The sequence below is a fragment of the Heterodontus francisci genome, chromosome 5, assembly GCF_036365525.1.
Source record: "Heterodontus francisci isolate sHetFra1 chromosome 5, sHetFra1.hap1, whole genome shotgun sequence".
NCBI classification, from domain to species: domain Eukaryota; kingdom Metazoa; phylum Chordata; class Chondrichthyes; order Heterodontiformes; family Heterodontidae; genus Heterodontus; species Heterodontus francisci.
In genome coordinates, this window is record NC_090375.1 from 35451453 (window position 1) to 35469632 (window position 18180).

Genomic DNA, 18180 nt, shown 5'->3' on the forward strand with positions numbered 1-18180 from the left:
GCATTACCGATTTTCAACACTCCACCAATGGTGACCGCGTCTTCAGCTGTCTCGGCCTCAAGTTCTGGAATTCCCTCCTCTCCCTTTTTCTCCTCCTTTAAGACACTCCTTAAAAAAATAATATCTGTCTTAATCTCTCATGTAACTCTATGGCAAATTTCGTTTGCTAATGCTCCAGTGAAGGAGTTTGGGAAGTCTTAAAGGCAAGTTGTTGCCCTGGTGACTATTTCTCTCTTAGCCATATATAAAAAAAAATTAACTGGTCATTCCTCTGCTGTTTGTGAAACCTTTCTGCGTGCAATCTACATTCACCTAGATACGAACAGGGACTACACATTAATGTATGTGAAGCATTTTGGATGGCCTGAGTGCATGTATGTGTTAAGCATAAGATGGTATATAAATGCAACTTTTCGGTCCAATTAAGGTAGCTTTTAGTATGCAGTTTTCATTTTTTTTTCCTGAATGTTACTTGGGATATCATTCCTCAAAGCTCAGATTAGGAAGTCAGGATTTTCCTTTAATTCACTTTGACTGTGGTTATTATTGTGAAAATAATATGCAAGTTTGCATTTGATAATCATATCATTGAACACTCTAGTTTTTACATCAAACATTAAAACAGCTGAATAGTTGCACATGATTTAATGATCTAACAACTTTGTATTCAAGAAACATTTCAATAATTATTCAGATCTGTACACTACAGCATTCCTGAGACTGTGATAGATTAAAGGCCAGTGAATTTTAGAAGCAAATTTTAGAAGCAGCTGAAGCAAAGTAAATGTCACAACACAGCAAAAGAAAACAAAAAGTTAATACTTCAAACAACTGCAAACTAGCATAAAAAGACACTGAATACAAGTAAATAGCCTTGTGCATGGCATCACAATGATGCTTTATCACTGCATTTTCTGATTTCTTTCCCCCTCCAAAACCATACGACTGCTGTATCTCCAATCACCAAGTACACTGATAACAGACTCGTTTAAGGTACAACTTACTATCTAAATTTTAAATAATGTGCTCCTATTTTGGGTCCTGTATTTAATGTAAGGTAGCATGCACTGCATTTAAAAGTTATGTATTTTATTCTTGAAGCAATTCTGAGGATTGACAACACTATTTGAATAAGATAGATTAGGAAGATCCAGAGAACATGCACTTAAGTTACGTAAGCATGGACCTGGGCTAGATATCAGGAGAACTTTTTTCCCCAATAAGGGTTGCCAACCGCAACAAGTTACTATTTCGTCTGGTGAGTGTAGATTTGCCACAAGCACCCAAAATGGAGCTGGAGGAGTTGCTGGATGCCATCTGATACAATGTGCCACTTGATCGGTGTGACCTCCTGGAACTCGCTTTGACTGCCTTCGGGTTTCAAAGAGAAATTTCCTAAATCATTTGATCTTGAATTGGGGATCTTTTTGCTTCTTTCCATTGCCAAGGAGATTATATATTGCTGGTGGATGGGAAGTGTAGAGGATCATAAAGCAAGGATGAACCTCAAGAAGTTCAAGGAGAGACTCAAGTGGACTAGCTGGTTTGTTCTTATCCATCATTTTCATATGTTTTTATATCTGATCAATTAATTTCTTTTGAAGCTATAACTACTAAACTCAAAACTGTATTTGATCCCCAGCTGAAGGTTCAATCGCATATCTTTCCCATCACAAAAAACACCTCCTTTCATCTCCCACCTCCGCCCTTGCATCAGCTGCTGAAACCTTCTTCCATGCCTCCATTAAACAATGCTCTCCCGACCGGCCTCCCCTACCAGCTGGGGCTCAATGGTAGCACTCTCATCTGAATCACAAGATTGCAGGTTCAAATCCCAATCTAGAGACTTGAGCAAAAACCTAGGCTGACAGTCCAGTGTACTATTGAGGGTGTGCTGTAATGTCAGATGCGCTGTCTTTTGGACCAAACATTAAGCCAAGGCCTCTTCTGCCCTCTCAGGTGGGCATGAAACATCCCGCAGTACTATTTGGAAAAACAGCAGGGGATCTCTCCCTTGTCAGTCAATATTTATCCCTTAAATCAACAAAAACAGATCTGACCATTATCACATTGCTGTTTGTGGGACCTTGCTGTGCGCAAATTGGCTACCACAGTTCCGACATTACAACAGTAACTACACTTCGAGAAATTGGAATGGCTTGATGTTGCAGCAAGTAACCCATCTCCCGACTAACCAAAGACTGTCCATTTACAAATCTCACGTCAGGAGTGTGATGGAATATTCTCCACTTGCCCAGATGAGTGCGGCTCCAACACTTAAGAAGCTCAACACCATCCAGGACAAAGCAGCCAGCTTAATCGGCACCCCACCCACCACCTTAAACATTCACTGCCTCAACCACTGACACACAGTGGCAACAGTGTGTACCATATACAAGATGCACTGCAGCAACTCACCATGTCTCCTTTGGCAGAACCTGCCAATCTGCGACCTATTCCACCTCGAATGACAAGGACAGCAGATGCATGGGAACACCACCTGCGAGTTCCCCTCAAAGCCACACATCATCCTGACTTGGAAATATATCACCATTCCTTCAATGTCGCTGAATCAAAATCTTCGAACTCCCTCCCCAACAGTAGTGCGTGTGTATTTACCCCACATGGACTGCAGCGGTCAAGAAGGCAGCTCACCACCACCTTCTTAAAGGCAATTAGGGATGGGCAACAAATGCTGGCCTTGCCGACGATGCCCACATCCCATGAAATGGATAAAAAGAAAATTCCTATGATCCTAACATAACTGAAACCAATCTCCCTTAAAGATGTAAAATCACCTAAAGCTCTAACATTCTGCAAGGCACAAATTAACTTATTTTTTAAAAAGCAGTTCAATCAACACTACTGAATATTTCTGATGGCAGCATAGGAACATAGGAGCAGGAGTAGGCCATTCAGCCCATCGAGCCTGCCCTGCCATTCAAAATGATCATGGCTGATCATCCACTGCAATGCCTTTTTCCCCACACACTATCCTCACATCCCTTTATGTCATTTGTATTTAGAAATCTGTCAATCTCTGCTTTAAACATACTCAATGACTGAGCTTCCACAGCCTTCTGGGGTAGAGAATTCCAAAGATTCACAACCCTCTGAGTAAAGACCTTCTCCTCATCTTGGTCCTAAGAGGCTTCCCCCTTATTTTGAAATTGTGTGCCCTGGTTCTAGACTCCCCAACCAGGGGAAACATCTTAGCTGCATCAAATGTAAAATGTATATTCAATAAATTTATTGCTGTATAGAAAAAAAAAAATCTCTCATCTTGTTCATTGTTTGCCAGTTATATACTTTTTTCTCCTCTGGCAATTATTATTTAATAAAGTTGAATAATCTGCACACCTTTCCCATACCTTTCAGTATGTTAGAGACCTCGCCTCAAAAAAAAACTAAAAATATAATTCACTTTGTATAAAAGTTTACAGCCCAGAAAAGGTAATTAGGTGGTGTGGACCTCTGCACAGATGAAAGGGAGACCACAGATAAATTAGCTGAAGTCAATCTTAAAGGAACTATATTATAATCCACTGCCACATTCCTCTATTTATATTCCCATTTGATGATTAGAAAGAACTTGCATTTATGCATTTCACAACCTCTGAATCCCTCAAAGTGCTTAGAGTCAATGAATTACTTTTGGAGTTAATCATTATCACGTTGGCAAACTCAGCAGCCAATTTGCACACCGTAAAGTCCAACAATTAGATAAATGACCAGATAATCGTGGGAGTCAGTTGCCAGTGATCGCCAGAGCTGGCAGACAGCCATAAAGGCGGGGCTAAAGAGTGGCGAGTCGAAGAGACTCAGCTGTTGGCAGGAATAAAGACAGAAGCGCAAGGGGAGAGCCAACTGTGTAACAGCCCCAACAACCAATTTTATCTGCAGCACCTGTGGAATGGTCTGTCACTCTAGAATTGGCCTTTATAGCCACTCCAGGCGCTGCTTCACAAACCACTGACCACCTCCAGGCATTTACCCATTGTCTCTCGAGACAAGGAGGCCAAAAGAAACAATAATCAGTTTGGTGTTGCTGACAAATGCAAGTAGCTCTTGGACCTCTGTCATTAAGATTGAGACTATCTATTGAGTCGTCTCTGACAGATCCCTCCCTTTCTCTTGCACAGCAAGCCAAACCCTCTCCCTTGCCCTAGCCTACATCTTTCTGCATTTGCTCTCTTATCTCCCTTCATGCATCTCCGAGATTATCTTGCCCAGGGGAGCAGGAGGTGGGTCTCTTGACCCCTTTCTCACTCGGTTGCTGCAAACCCAACTTCCATTCCTCACTCCCATGTTGCCTGACATAGTAAAAGGTTCCCTTTTTTAGGTACTGTTACTCTCCCTTTGAAAATCAAACCACATTCTCTTAGGGGAAAAAAAACTCCTTCAACCCCACTGTTATTGCAAACTACCACTCTACAATGTCCTGGAACCAGTCATCTTTAATTTGTGAAATGAAAACAAAAAAGTGCCGGAAATACTCAGCAGGTCTGGCAGTATCTGTGTAGAGAGAAACAGGTCTGGTTAGGTCTGTGGCCCTTCATCAGAACGGGCAAAAGTTAGAACAGACTTTGAGCAAGTGAAAGGGGTGGGGGGGGGGTTGTGGTGGAGGGGAAGACGAACAAGAGGGAAGGTCTGAAATAGGACTGAGGGGGTGAAAGAGATTAAAATGATAGATGTCATGGAACAGAATGCAAAGGAAGCACTAAATAGTTGTAGTGAAAGACAAAGCACGAGTCCATCCAGAGTGCACTAATGGCAGAATAATGAGCAGCTCTTCCAGACCTGCTGAGTATTTCCGGCACTTTCTGTTCTCATTTCAGAGTTCCAGCATCCGCAGTATTTTGCTCTTAATTTACCTTTAATTTGTGCCCTTGATTTTCACAACTCCATTGTTTGAACCTCTCCAATTAGTTTTCCACATCTGCCACAGCACTGAAATGTCATGGATCAAAAGATACCCTTTGTGACTGACTATGAAGCACTATTTGTCCTCATCCTTCTGGACATCTCTATAGCCTTTGATACAGCCGACCACACCATTCCCCAACATCTGCCTTCGTTGTTGAGCTCAGTGGGTCCACACTCATTTGGATCGACTCCAGTTGTTCGAAATGTAGCTAGAGTATCTCCAACAATGTCTTCTCTTCTTGTCGCAAAACAGTTAACTTTGGAGTGCCTCCCTTTGTCCCTCTATTGGCAGCGATGCCTTTAAATCTCTATGCCCTAAACTAATTCCCCACCCTACAACATACTACATCTCAACCTCCCTCTTGTCTTTGAAGACTCTCCTTAAATCCATCTCTCTAACCAAACTTTGAGTCACTTCAAATATCATCTTTGGCTCAGCAGCCATTTTTTTCTGATCATCAAATCTGACCCAGTGAAGAAGTGTAGTTGCATGCCACATTCATTCAAAGCTGCATCCCTTGCACTCAGAGCGAAAATAGGGGCTGCCCCAAGGGTGGGAGAGTGTCAGGGTTTTACTAAGGAGAAGGCATCAAAGGTGGTGGTGAGTGCATTGAGCATCTCACAGCATTTTTATTTGCAATATAAAATTACCAGTTCAAAAATCACATCTTAAAAATAACAGCAGGATCATGTAACTTTCCAAAATGTTGAAATTTGGGAGAAATGTAGAACCACTTATCCACAATGCCCAGTTAACAACAATCAAAAGAACACACCTCCAACCTGTTCATCAAATGCAATAGCCACAACCATACACCATAGCTGGATGGTCAAAATGTTATAAACAATCACTGGTAAATGAAGCAAACTCAGCTCTAATACTGTATTCAACTATAAATACTTCTCTTTTCCCCTCCCAAAATAAAAACAAAAATTGGCACATACTTCTCCAGCTTAAAAGGGTGAACAAGTGACCTTCTCCCAGGGCCCCTGCCAATTCCACTAACAAGTCACTATTCTACTCACTAACGAGTCAGTACAATGATCTACTGACCCATCTAAAAATCTAATAGGATATATTTTAAAATTTAAAACAGAAAGGTCTCTTTCACAATAGCAGTAAAAAGTTTGAGATATCCAAGAGAGCTTCACATCGGTCACATCCACAATTCTCACAAACAACTACAGTTTCATTAAGAACAAAATATGAAATCTACACATTTCCATTTTAACATTTGAAGATTACTAGTTCTGAAGAGTTAAAGGAAAATGGAGTGAGTTGAGGATTAAACTTTAGCATTTTTCCTTTACCGTATGTGGAAAAACCCTCGTCTCTGAATCTAAGCAGCTGACCTAGAATTCCAATCACAAATGTAGGTCAGAACATCGACTCACACTCACCTGTGACCTACAACAAATTCATATCACACCAGTAAGGCAAATTAAACAAAATAATAGGTAGGAAACTATCTTGTTGCAGCTGAGGATAACTCTTCCCCTTACCAGCCCTAAAAATGTTAAGATATAAAAAGGGAAAACAAGAAAGCCAAAGTGACGTATGAATTCAAAATGTAAATATTTCCTCCACACAAGGCTCAGAGACACATTTATATCACATATTATAAAGCAATATATCACAAAGGCATTGACAGACTTCCCAACATTCAAGATGAAGACTTTGCTGAAGACAGGGGGTGCAACCAGATTTCTGAGGACTCGGGGATATTGTTGGTCCTCAAAAACTTTTGAGTAGTCACAAACCCTTCAACTAGAGTTTTACAAAAATTCAACAAAATATTATAAAAATGCAGGTGATCATTCATAAACAAGTGTAGAGGGGAGTTGGAAAATTTGCACTACAATAAATCTTCCACCTTAAATTGGTTATTTAAAAAGAAACAGCCTTCTTCCTACATTACAGCAGTGACTGCACTTCAAAAAAAAACTTCAACGACCACAAAAAACTTTGGGATTTCCTGAAAGGCGTTATATAAATGCACGTTTTTCTTGAACTACAGTGTAACCTTGAGAGCAGAGCCCTCTTTGTAGCTTTCGTTCAGAAACCATATGCAACATTTTTTGAAAAAAGGATTTTTTTTTAACTCATACAATAAAAAAATACACATTACCCAGACACTCGCACAGTGCACCTTGGAAAGGGGGAAGAGAGAGAGAGAGAAAAAAATCTCCCCCATTTGCTTCCAATGGTTTAAAAGCCAACACACACACACAAAGAAGCAGCCACATACGCGAGATGGCATCTCAAGAGAGGTGGACGCACCGGCCTCTTTGACTCTTATTTGAGAGGCCATCCACAAAATAATTTCTTACTGGGGATGAATTTTTAAAAATAAATTAAATGAATTTAAAGGCGTTCCAGGAACCTAAAGGAAGACTGAGCTGTGTGTGTTTTAATTTTGCAGTGCATGTTAACTTTCCACAGCACATTCTTATAATGGAGGGTTTATTACTCACTGCGCGACGCCTGTTCATTTAAACCCCAAGCAGTATGATTCTGGCCAATGCTACTGCTCAGCTAAGGGGCAGCTCCTGGTGCTCAATCTCTGGCTCCTAGCCCAGCCCCGGAGTTACCATGTGTTCCAGTCGCCGTCGTTAAGGGACGTCAGCGTCGGGTCATAGGTCAACATTGAGAGGAAAATATGTACCATAATTGAAAATAACACATGTTACGTGTTTATTCAGTTTTTGTCAAATTTTGAAATGGTTGAAGATCTGGTAAAAAAAAATGTTCTGAGTTTTTTTCTCATTCTTTGCTTTATTTGGATTAAGAGATGGGCTCTTTATTGCAATCAGTACGTCATTTCCGTCCTCTATATTTCCCGCCATTGGTGTCAATGTGTGCATTGGTTTTCAGTAAAGGTTTAGGTTTAAACTGTGTTTGAAGTCAATTAAAGCTATATTTCTATTAACTATGGTTCAGATGGATTTTTTTAAGTTACTTATCAAATCTGCCCAACAAAAATGCTCGTTATATTTGTTAAAATCTCTCCAATTCTTCCCATTTTGCTTTGGCATATGACCTTAGGTTATTGAGCTGCTGGGTGTTACATTGTTTTGCTTTCTTATTAACAAAAACAAACTGGAGCCAGTCAGTGAGGGAAATAGAATGCTAAAACATATGTTTTGGTTCTCTACCATCACATATCTATCTTAAGTCCTAATTGAACATGGTTGTGCTCAACATTAAAAAGACAATATAACATGGGGAAACATCAAGAGCTCAGTGGATCACTTTTTACTGTAGCACTGAGTCAAAGGGCCAGATAAATTTCAGTTACAAACTTCCCTACCACCCAATCCTTGCTGAGTTAATCAATGTTGTTCACAGAGCTGTGGTGTGGTAACTTGCACTTTTGTAGTGGCGTTTACATTTTTAGGAAGTCCCAAAGTGCTTTGCAATCATAAATTACTGTGACAAATTAGGTATTTTTGCTTTGGTTTGGTAACTTAATTCAAAATCCGGACAGCGATCAGAATCTTTAAAAAAAAATGACAGTTCAGATCTTGTACGAAGTTTCTTTCAATGTTTCAAGTTTTATTGATTACTGATTTGCGAGAAGCAAATCATGATTAATATTAATCCTGCCTAGGTCCAGGTGTCAGTGTGGCCAAGTTAACAACGTTCTTGCATGTGAATCAGAAGGTCACGGTTTCAAGATCCCTTCTAGAATTTGAGCACATAGTCTAAGCAGACATTTCAGTGCAGTACTGAGGAATAAAAGCAAAATACTGCGGATGCTGGAAATCTGAAACAAAAACAAGAAATGCTGGATTCACTCAGCAGGTCTGGCAGCATCTGTGGAAAGAGAAGCAGAGTTAACGTTTCGGGTCAGTGACCCTTCTTCGGAACTTCGGTTCCGAAGAAGGGTCACTGACCCGAAACGTTAACTCTGCTTCTCTTTCCACAGATGCTGCCAGACCTGCTGAGTGAATCCAGCATTTCTTGTTTTTGTTTCAGTACTGAGGAATGTTGTTTTTCAGATGAGATACTAAACCAAGGCCTGATCTGCCTCAAGTGAATGTGAAACATCTCATGGCACTATGTGGAGAAGAATAGTAAGTCTCCAAGTGTCATTCTAAATATCGTCCCTTAACTAACAGCACCAAACAAATTCAGTGGTCATTTTCTCATTTGCTATTTGTGGGACCTTGCTGTGTGGAATTTGACTGCCTTTTTTGACAATATAACGGATGACTGCACTTCAAAAGAGTAACTTCCTAATGCAGTCTTAAATATACCTTCTACAAGTCTGATCTGTGTCTTCTTGTCCTACTACTACAATTTAAAGTAATATTCCGATTTATCTTTTTCCATACTCTTAACTATCTTGTATGCCTCTATAAGATCACCACTTGCTTTACAAACTGAAAAGCCCAGATTTCTCATTACTTCGACCTTTGACATTAATCATCAGCCTTGTAGTTTTCTGCTCCCTCCAGTGCTTGAATGTTTCCCTTGTTTCTCCATCGTCAGGAGTGAACTCAGTGCTTAAGGAATCGCCTATGCATATCATCTAGTTTATGCCTAGAAGTGAATGATGACCAAATTTTAATTGCCAACATCAAGCAGTTTAGGTTACACCAACATTTACACTACCAACCTCACATCAGAATCTGCACAATCTATTGAGGGCCTCTTTTACTAATTATCAAAGAACAAGTCAGACACAAAATCATGAACTACCAATTCTTTATTAATCTCAGCATTATAGTTAGCATGTTACGCCAATGTGCTTTATTGAATGATGATTTTCTTTAATCCACTGACTGGAGATCTGAATTTGTATTTTTTTTTCAAAGACATTTAAGAAGAGATGACTTTGCTAGAAGTTCAGGATGGTCACCTAATTTGCAACACTGCATCCTACATGCTAGGATTGTGAGGACAAAATGTCTGCTAATATCCTAACAAGAACCAAGACTCAGGAAGTTTAAAGGAACTACCTGTTCTCTTTAGCAAGAGAGAAATACTGCAAACTGCTATGTTTCGAATCACTGAGTGACTGTCATGTGACAAGCCCTTCCCCATCTGTTGTTTTCAGCTGGTGTTTTCTCTGCAGCAGAGAGCAACTGGACTCTGACTGGTGCAAACTCAAGTAGGGGTCTCTCTCTTTCCATTCCAGCTTGAAAGCTTTCAAATCCTGCTTGTTGACTGACCATCTTTGTATACTCCAGCTACAATCAGAAACCCTGTTGGAGGAAATCATCCGCATCGCTGTCTCCAAGAGACCCACCATCATCTACCTCTTGAAACTAAAAGCCTCAGAAGCACCAAATTCAGCTAGAAACCAGTCGGTTCATCAAACTCCATAGACTGTATACCTTTTTGTTTTATGGACTCTAATTCAACCAATCTACCTTTCCCCACTCTGTAACCTATTTGTGTGTATGTAAACTTCCAGAGTGTGTGTGTGTGAGTGAAAGTTGGCATGTTGTTTATTACTTTTATTAGTTCGATTTAGGTACAATAAAGTTAACCTCTTTCTTTGTTAACTCAAGAAAACTTGTCCGATTGGTTCTTGTCATGATCAGAGCAAGTAGGTAATCAAACACCGACTGAATTGGCCAGTGCATCCACTTTCAAAAAGAATTAAACCTGTTGTGGTCAAGCAAGTAGAGGGAAAAGAGGGAAGCCCTTTGACCCCTCCTCACTTGATGGTAACACTCAGCATTATATTTAGCAGCAATTAAACTGCTAAGTACGAAATAGTTAGTGTATTAAATAGATTGAAGTTTATATACTTGAAGATAGTAATGTTTCCAGAACTTTTATGAACTTGTCATTATGAACAGTGTGAATGAACTGGGATCCCAGTTTTGGGAAGATGGTTTTACGCATCTGAGATTTCAAAGTGATGGACGTTATCTGTAGAGTTCCGAAGAAGGGTCACTGACCCGAAACGATAACTCTGCTTCTCTTTCCACAGATGCTGCCAGACCTGCTGAGTGGTTCCAGCATTTCTTGTTTTTATTTCAGATTTCCAGCATCCGCAGTATTTTGCTTTTATTATCTGTAGAGGTGCTATCTATTCTTTCTGGATCATCTGCTCCTGGGTAAATTCAACTTCTGCTCTACTAGTTGTTTCTAGACAACTGTCATAAATGTCAGCTCTCTTGATCTCAGGGAAGCTTGTGCTTGTCTGTGTATATATTTTATATGTGTGATATCTTCTTTGGCCTCCTTACCTTGAGAGACAATGGGTAAGCGCCTGGAGGTGGTCAGTGGTGTGTGGAGCAGCGCCTGGAGTGGCTATCAAGGCCAATTCTAGAGTGACAGGCTCTTCCACAGGTGCTGCAGAAAAGTTTGTTTGTCAGGGCTGTTACACAGTTGGCTCTCCCCTTGCGCTTTTGTCTTTTTTCCTGCCAACTGCTAAGTCTCTTCGACTTGCCACACTTTAGCCCCACCTTTATGGCTGCCCACCAGCTCTGGCGAACGCTGGCAACTGACTCCCATGACTTGTGATCAATGTCACAGGACTTCATGTTGCATTTGCAGACGTCTTTAAAGCGGAGACATGGACAGCCGGTGGGTCTGATACCAGTGGCGAGCTCGCTGTACAATGTATCTTTGGGGATCCTGCCATCTTCCATGCGGCTCACATGGCCAAGCCATCTCAAGAGCCGCTGACTCAGTAGTGTGTATAAGCTGGGGATGTTGGCCGCCTCGAGGACTTCTGTTTTGGAGATACGGTCTTGCCACCTGATGCCAAGTATTCTCCGGAGGCAGCGAAGATGGAATGAGTTGAGATGTCGCTCTTGGCTGACATACGTTGTCCAGGCCTTGCTGCCATAGAGCAAGGTACTGAGGACACAGGCTTGATACACTCGGACTTTTGTGTTCCGTGTCAGTGCGCCATTTTCCCACCCTCTCTTGGCCAGTCTGCACATAGCAGTGGAAGCCTTTCCTATGCGCTTGTTGATTTCTGCATCTAGAGACAGGTTACTGGTGATAGTTGAGCCTAGGTAGGTGAACTCTTGAACCACTTCCAGAGCCTGGTCACCAATATTGATGGATGGAGCATTTCTGACGTCCTGTCCCATGATGCTCGTTTTCTTGAGGCTGATGGTTAGGCCAAATTCATTGCAGGTAGCCGCAAACCTGTCGATGAGACTCTGCAGACACTCTTCGGTGTGAGATGTTAAAGCAGCATCGTCAGCAAAGAGGAGTTCCCTGATGAGGACTTTCCGTACTTTGGACTTCGCTCTTAGACGGGCAAGGTTGAACAACCTGCTCCCTGATCTTGTGTGGAGGAAAATTCCTTCTTCAGAAAACTTGAACGCTTGTGAAAGCAGCAGGGAGAAGAAAATCCCAAAAAGTGTGGGTGCGAGAACACAGCCCTGTTTCACGCCACTCAGGATAGGAAAGGGGACTGATGAGGAGCCACCATGTTGAATTGTGCCGTTCATATTGTCATGGAATGAGGTGATGATACTCAGTAGCTTTGGTGGACATCCAATCTTTTCTAGTAGTCTGAAGAGACCACGTCTGCTGACGAGGTCAAAGGCTTTGGTGAGATCAATGAAAGCAATGTAGAGGGGCATCTGTTGTTCGCGGCATTTCTCCTGTATCTGACGAAGGGAGAACAGCATGTCAACGGTCGATCTCTCTGCACGAAAGCCACACTGTGCCTCAGGGTAGACGCACTCGGCCAGCTTCTGGAGCCTGTTTAGAGCGACTCGAGCAAAGACTTTCTCCACTATGCTGAGCAGGGAGATTCCACGGTAGTTGTTGCAGTCACCGCGGTCACCTTTGTTTTTATAGAGGGTGATGATATTGGCATCGCGCATGTCCTGAGGTCCTGCTCCCTCGTCCCAGCACAGGCATAGCAGTCCATGTAGTGCTGAGAGTATAGCAGGCTTGGCACTCTTGATTATTTCAGGGGTAATGCTGTCCTTCCCAGGGGCTTTTCCGCTGGCTAGAGAATCAATGGCATCACTGAGTTCCGATTTTGTTGACTGCATGTCCAGCTCATCCATGACTGGTAGAGGCTTGGCTGCATTGAGGGCAGTCTCAGTGACAACGTTCTCCCTGGAGTACAGTTCTAGGTAGTGCTCAACCCAGCAGTCCATTTGTTTGCGTTGGTCAGTGATTATGTCCCCTGATTTAGATTTGAGGGGGGCGATCTTCTTGATGGTTGACCCAAGAGCTCTCTTAATGCCATCATACATTCCTCTGATGTTTCCGGTGTCTAAGGCCAGCTGAATATGACTGCATAGGTGTTGCCAGTAGTCGTTTGCGCAGCGCCTGGCTGTTCTTTGTGCAGTGCTTCTGGCTGCTTTAAGTGCTACGGATGTTAACTCGCTAGGGGCTTTCTTGTAGTTCAACAGTGCAATGCGCTTAGCGGCTATGACAGGTTCCAGCTCTTCATTATGAGATTGAAACCAGTCTGCATTTCTCTTCGCACATTTGCCGTAGGTGGTCAAAGCTGACTCATAGATGGCGTCTCTGATGTGGGCCCACTTGGTCTCAGCATCCCCTGTGGGAGTGTTTTGAAGGGCTGTTACAAGTGAATTAAAACATTTTTGTAACAGCTGTGGATGAGAAATTCTGCTCGTGTTGATGCGCGGATGGCCCTTCTGCTTGGAATGATGCAACTTCTTTGGTCTGAGTCTAACCTTGCTGCACACCAGGGAGTGGTCGGTGTCGCAGTCCGCACTGTGGAAGCTGCGTGTGATTTGAACACTGTTTAAGGCGGCTCGCCTTGTGACGATGAGGTCTAGCTGGTGCCAACGACGCGATCCTGGGTGCCTCCATGAAACCTGGTGACAGGGTTTAGTGTGAAAGAACAAGTTGGTAATGCAGAGGTTATGATAGGTACACAACTCAAGCAGTCTCTGCCCGTTCTCATTCATCCTTCCAATGCCATAGCGCCCAAGGCAGGAGGGCCATGAGTCATGGTCGGCCCCAACCCTGGCATTAAAGTCGCCCAGCAGGAATAGGTGTTCGGTGTTGGGAATGCTGCTAATGATGTTATGGAGTTCTTCGTAGAACTGATCTTTAGCTTCAGGTGGGGAGCAGAGTGTTGGAGCATAGATGCTGAGTAGGTGTACTGGACCAGAGGTGGTGAGCAGTCGGATGGACAGTATGCGTTCCGAGCCATTTGAGGGAGGCTCTATCATGCTGAGCAAGGAGTTTCTGATGGCGAAGCCCACTCCATGCTGTCTTGGTTCTTCAGGATGTGTGATATATGTGATATATGTATAATATATATATCCAGAACAAGGGGCATTATCTTTAAATTATAGCTATGCCATTTTGGAGTGAAATTAGGAAGACTTTGGCTGGAATTTTAGCCCCCACCCCCACCCGAGGGGACTGGGAAACAAGGGGGGGGGGGGTCACGTCAAGTCGAGTGGTAGGTGCTGTGCCCGTCGCCTACTCGCCCCCACTGCTATTTTACCAGCGGTAGGGGAGTTAACAAATAGCCCGCCAGCTCCAGGCCAATTGAGGCCCTTAAATGGCCAATTAATGGCCACTAAAGGCCTCCTCCTGCCACTGCTGGTATTTTACCTGGCGGCCTCCTTGCGAGCTGGTGGGGGGAGGGGGTGGAGAAACTGCCCAATTAGGCATCCTGTACCCCACAGAGAGTCTCCGCAGCAGCACAGGACGCTCTGCTAAAACTAACCCACACCCGCCTTTCCTCCAACTCTCACCCCACTTGCCAAGGCCCAGTCAATTGTCCCTGGCAAGGCCCAAACCCCACTTACCTTCCTAAATGGCAACGTCCATTGTCCTCTGCTTGCTGGGTGCAGTCCCAGTAGTGGCCACTGCTCCATTTGATGCTGCCGAGACTGAAGAGCTGCCGGCACTCTGATTGGCCGGCAGCTCTTGGAGGTGGGACTTACTTCCTCAGAGGGGTGGAAGCCTCGACTGCAACCAACTCAGGGCCTGAACCACGCAAAATAGCAGTGTGGTTTCCAGGGCCGGCAGAGGCGGGCTCACCCCAGCTTTCCAGCCATTGGTAGAGCTACCACCACAACATTAAATTCTTTTTTTTCAGCAAAAAGTAATGGAAATCTGGAACTCTCTCCTAAAAGACTCTTTGTCAATTTAAATTTTCAGAGCTGATATCAATAGATTTTTATTAGGTAAGGAGAGCAAGGAAAATGAAACAAAGACAGGTAAATAGAGTTGAGGTAAAAATCAGATATGATTTAATTGAATGACAGAGCAGAATCTCAAACTTCTTGTTCCTATGTTCCGACAGCCAATCAAGGGGGGAGATTTTCATTCAATCTGTCTGGGCTTGATTCTAATGCAGATCCCAATGTGTAATCCCACTTTGCCACCAAATTCCCATAAAATATATATTTATGGTGTCATGCTCATGGGAAGGGCAGTGATGGAAATACAAAAGTAAACTGGGGAGTTATAAAAAAGCAATTTAAAAGACTGGTACACTTGCCTTCAACAAGATGGAGGACAAAGTCACATGACATCCCTCTTCTCCTGCACTGAAATACACATGCATGTCTGTTAGAACTCAAACTCATTTACCCTGTCTACATTGAAATTGTAAACTGCTCATCACAAATGGATGTGAGCTATCCACAAAAAACAAGCTAAAACAAAGGCACTCACAGATGCTCCATCTCCAGCTACAATCACTACAATAAAGTGTGAAAATACCTCACCTTATTAAAGTGGGCTGCAACAGAAGTATTATGTAGCCACTCAGGGACCGAAACTGAAGCCACATGGGCGAGACTAACTGCAGCAGAGAAATAAGACAGTGACAGCAGAATCTTACACCTCGAACTCTTAACGCCTCTTACCCTTTACTTTCTATCTATCTTTTCTTGAGTGTGCATGTGAGAGTGAATGCGTGCAAGTGTGGTGTTGTGATCATTTCAGGTGATTATTGTTCAATAAATCTTTAATCTTCTGTTTCAAACCTATGAGAAAACCAGTCATGAGTTTATTTTGCATACTAAGTAGAGGGGCTGAAACACTAGGTTTACGACCAGGTGAGAAAGGTGTCTAGGGGTCCCTTTCAGCCTTCACATGGTCTTACTGTAACAGGGTTTAATTTTAAACACACTGTGTTTTTAGTTCCCCCTTGGTGAATCCTTGTTCACCGCTTTCCAATTATAAGGCAAAGAAACCAGCACAAACAGGCTTTCTTAGGTTTAAAGAAGAAAAGTTGAAATTTATTAAACTTAAACTCTAATTTGATTAAAGCCTGTGGCTACACGACACGCCCACCCTAGCATGCATATGCGATACACACATGCAAATAGAGATAGAAAAGAGAAGAAAAATTAAGTGGAAAAGTTTGAGGCAATATCTGAAGAGTTTTTGTTACGGTTCTTCGAGCTCACTGTAGAGTCCTTGATTGTAGGTAGATCTTGCGTTTCATTGGGGCCCAGTATTCTTCTTAAACCTTGTTCGCTGTAGGAGACTTTTCTCTCTTGGGGTTCATGTGTCTTCGGTGGATTCAGAGGCTTGTGAGAAAGAGATGGGGGCAGACAGGAGTGATCGCAGTCCAGGAGCAAACAGACACTCTGTTCAAACTGTTTCTACAATTCAGAAAAACCCAGGCTGCCAAGCAGGTTAGTCATGTGACTAACTGGACTGACCACGTCTTGGGTTGTATCACCTTAGCATTCTCTGGAATGCTCCTCTTGCACACAAAACTGGTGATCAAGGTCCATTGTGGGTTGAATGTGTCAGGGAATGGTCCTTTGTCCTTCCAATCACCATCTGTTAATATGCAAATCTCTTTTCCAGCCATGGCCGATTGGTTTAACAAGTCCTTTCTTCACTCCAGTAACAGTTTAAAATCAATGTTCATGACAAAATTAATGTGCCTCATTCTTGGCAGGTGGGGGCCTAGCATGACACTAGTTTAACAAAAACACTATCTGCGGTCAGTTGGGAAATCATAAGTGGAAACCAACCACCCCATTTCCTACCTGCCCGTAACAATGGTCTTTTTGCATTGATGCATTACACAGAAATTTATGATTTCCTGGGACTGATAAGACATGTAATCCTATAAGAGTTCAGATGATGCCGCAATTGCAATGATTGTAACTTCAGTGAATGATAACACTTTAATAAGTGATAACAATTATATGAGATTGTAAGATTGAACTTGCTCCATGGTGTATATTATTCTCAAAACATGTGCTGTGAAGTTCATGTGGTTAATTCTGATTTTGTGCTTTTTTTTGCTGGCAGATGCAGTTAATGATCAGTATGCTCCATTTTGTTAGTATCTGATATGCAACACTTAGCAATTTTGGGCACTTAGAGCCAACCCCCAGCACTCCTGGGCTAGATATAGCACAGTGCGATGCAATATGAAACACAATTTCTTCAACCCTAAATGCAGATGAGTACCAGCCACAAAACAATCAAATTATGCTTGTCTAATTGATAACGAACAGTTAACTCCAGACAATTGTATTAATTCTTTAGTTAAAAAGATTCTTTTAGTGTAGGAATTAGTATACTAATTGTTGCATTAATTATCCATTGTATCCATCTTAAACTTTTTAAGTTCATTGCATGAACAGAACTGCAGGAGCAGTGATTAATATATATCCAATTCAGTGGACAGGACATACAGGGATGAATAGGGCACATGCATGCAATGCAACTAATCTGCACTACTGAGAACTGTTAAAAAAAATTACTTATTCATTCATGGGATGTGGATGCTGCTGGCATGACCAGCATTTATTGCCCGTCCCTAATTTACCTTGAGAAGGTCGTGGTTGTGAGCTGCCTTCTTATCATGAAGTTATGGAATCATTACAGCACAGAAGGAGCCATTCGGCCCATCAAGTCTATTCCAGTCTCTGTCGAGCAATCCAGTCAGTCCCATTCGCTTGCTCTAGTCCGTAGTTCCAGGCCATTACCACTCGCAGTGTAAAAAGGTTCTTCTTCACCTTCCCCCTATATCTCTTGTCCAAAACCTTAAATGTGTCCTCTAGTCCTTGTACAATCAGCTAATGGGAATAGCTTTTCTTTGCCTACCTTAAGTAAATCTGTCATAATCTTGTACACTATCAAATCCACCCTCAATCTCCTTTGCTCCAAGGAGAACAACACAAGATTCGCCAACCTAACGTTGTAGCTAAAATCCCTCATCCCTGGAACTATTCTAGTAAATCTCTGCACCCTCTCAAGGAACTTCACATCCTTCCTAAAGAGTGGTGATCAGAACTGGACGCTATACTCTGGTTGTGGCATAACCATGGTCTGTATCCTGGCCCGTGGGCCTT

General features: G+C 42.5%; 1 protein-coding gene across 2 annotated transcripts in view; it reads right to left on the reverse strand.

Moving 5' to 3' along the window:
• LOC137369810 (protein tyrosine phosphatase type IVA 3-like) overlaps positions 1 to 7508 on the reverse strand; it is a 246789-nt gene extending 239281 nt beyond the window's left edge. For both annotated transcript variants that reach the window (XM_068031344.1, XM_068031347.1), the window contains exon 1: positions 7402 to 7508. The gene's annotated coding sequence lies outside the window, so the exon portion shown is untranslated. The remainder of the gene's footprint in view (positions 1 to 7401) is intronic.
• Positions 7509 to 18180: the final 10672 nt, after the last annotated feature.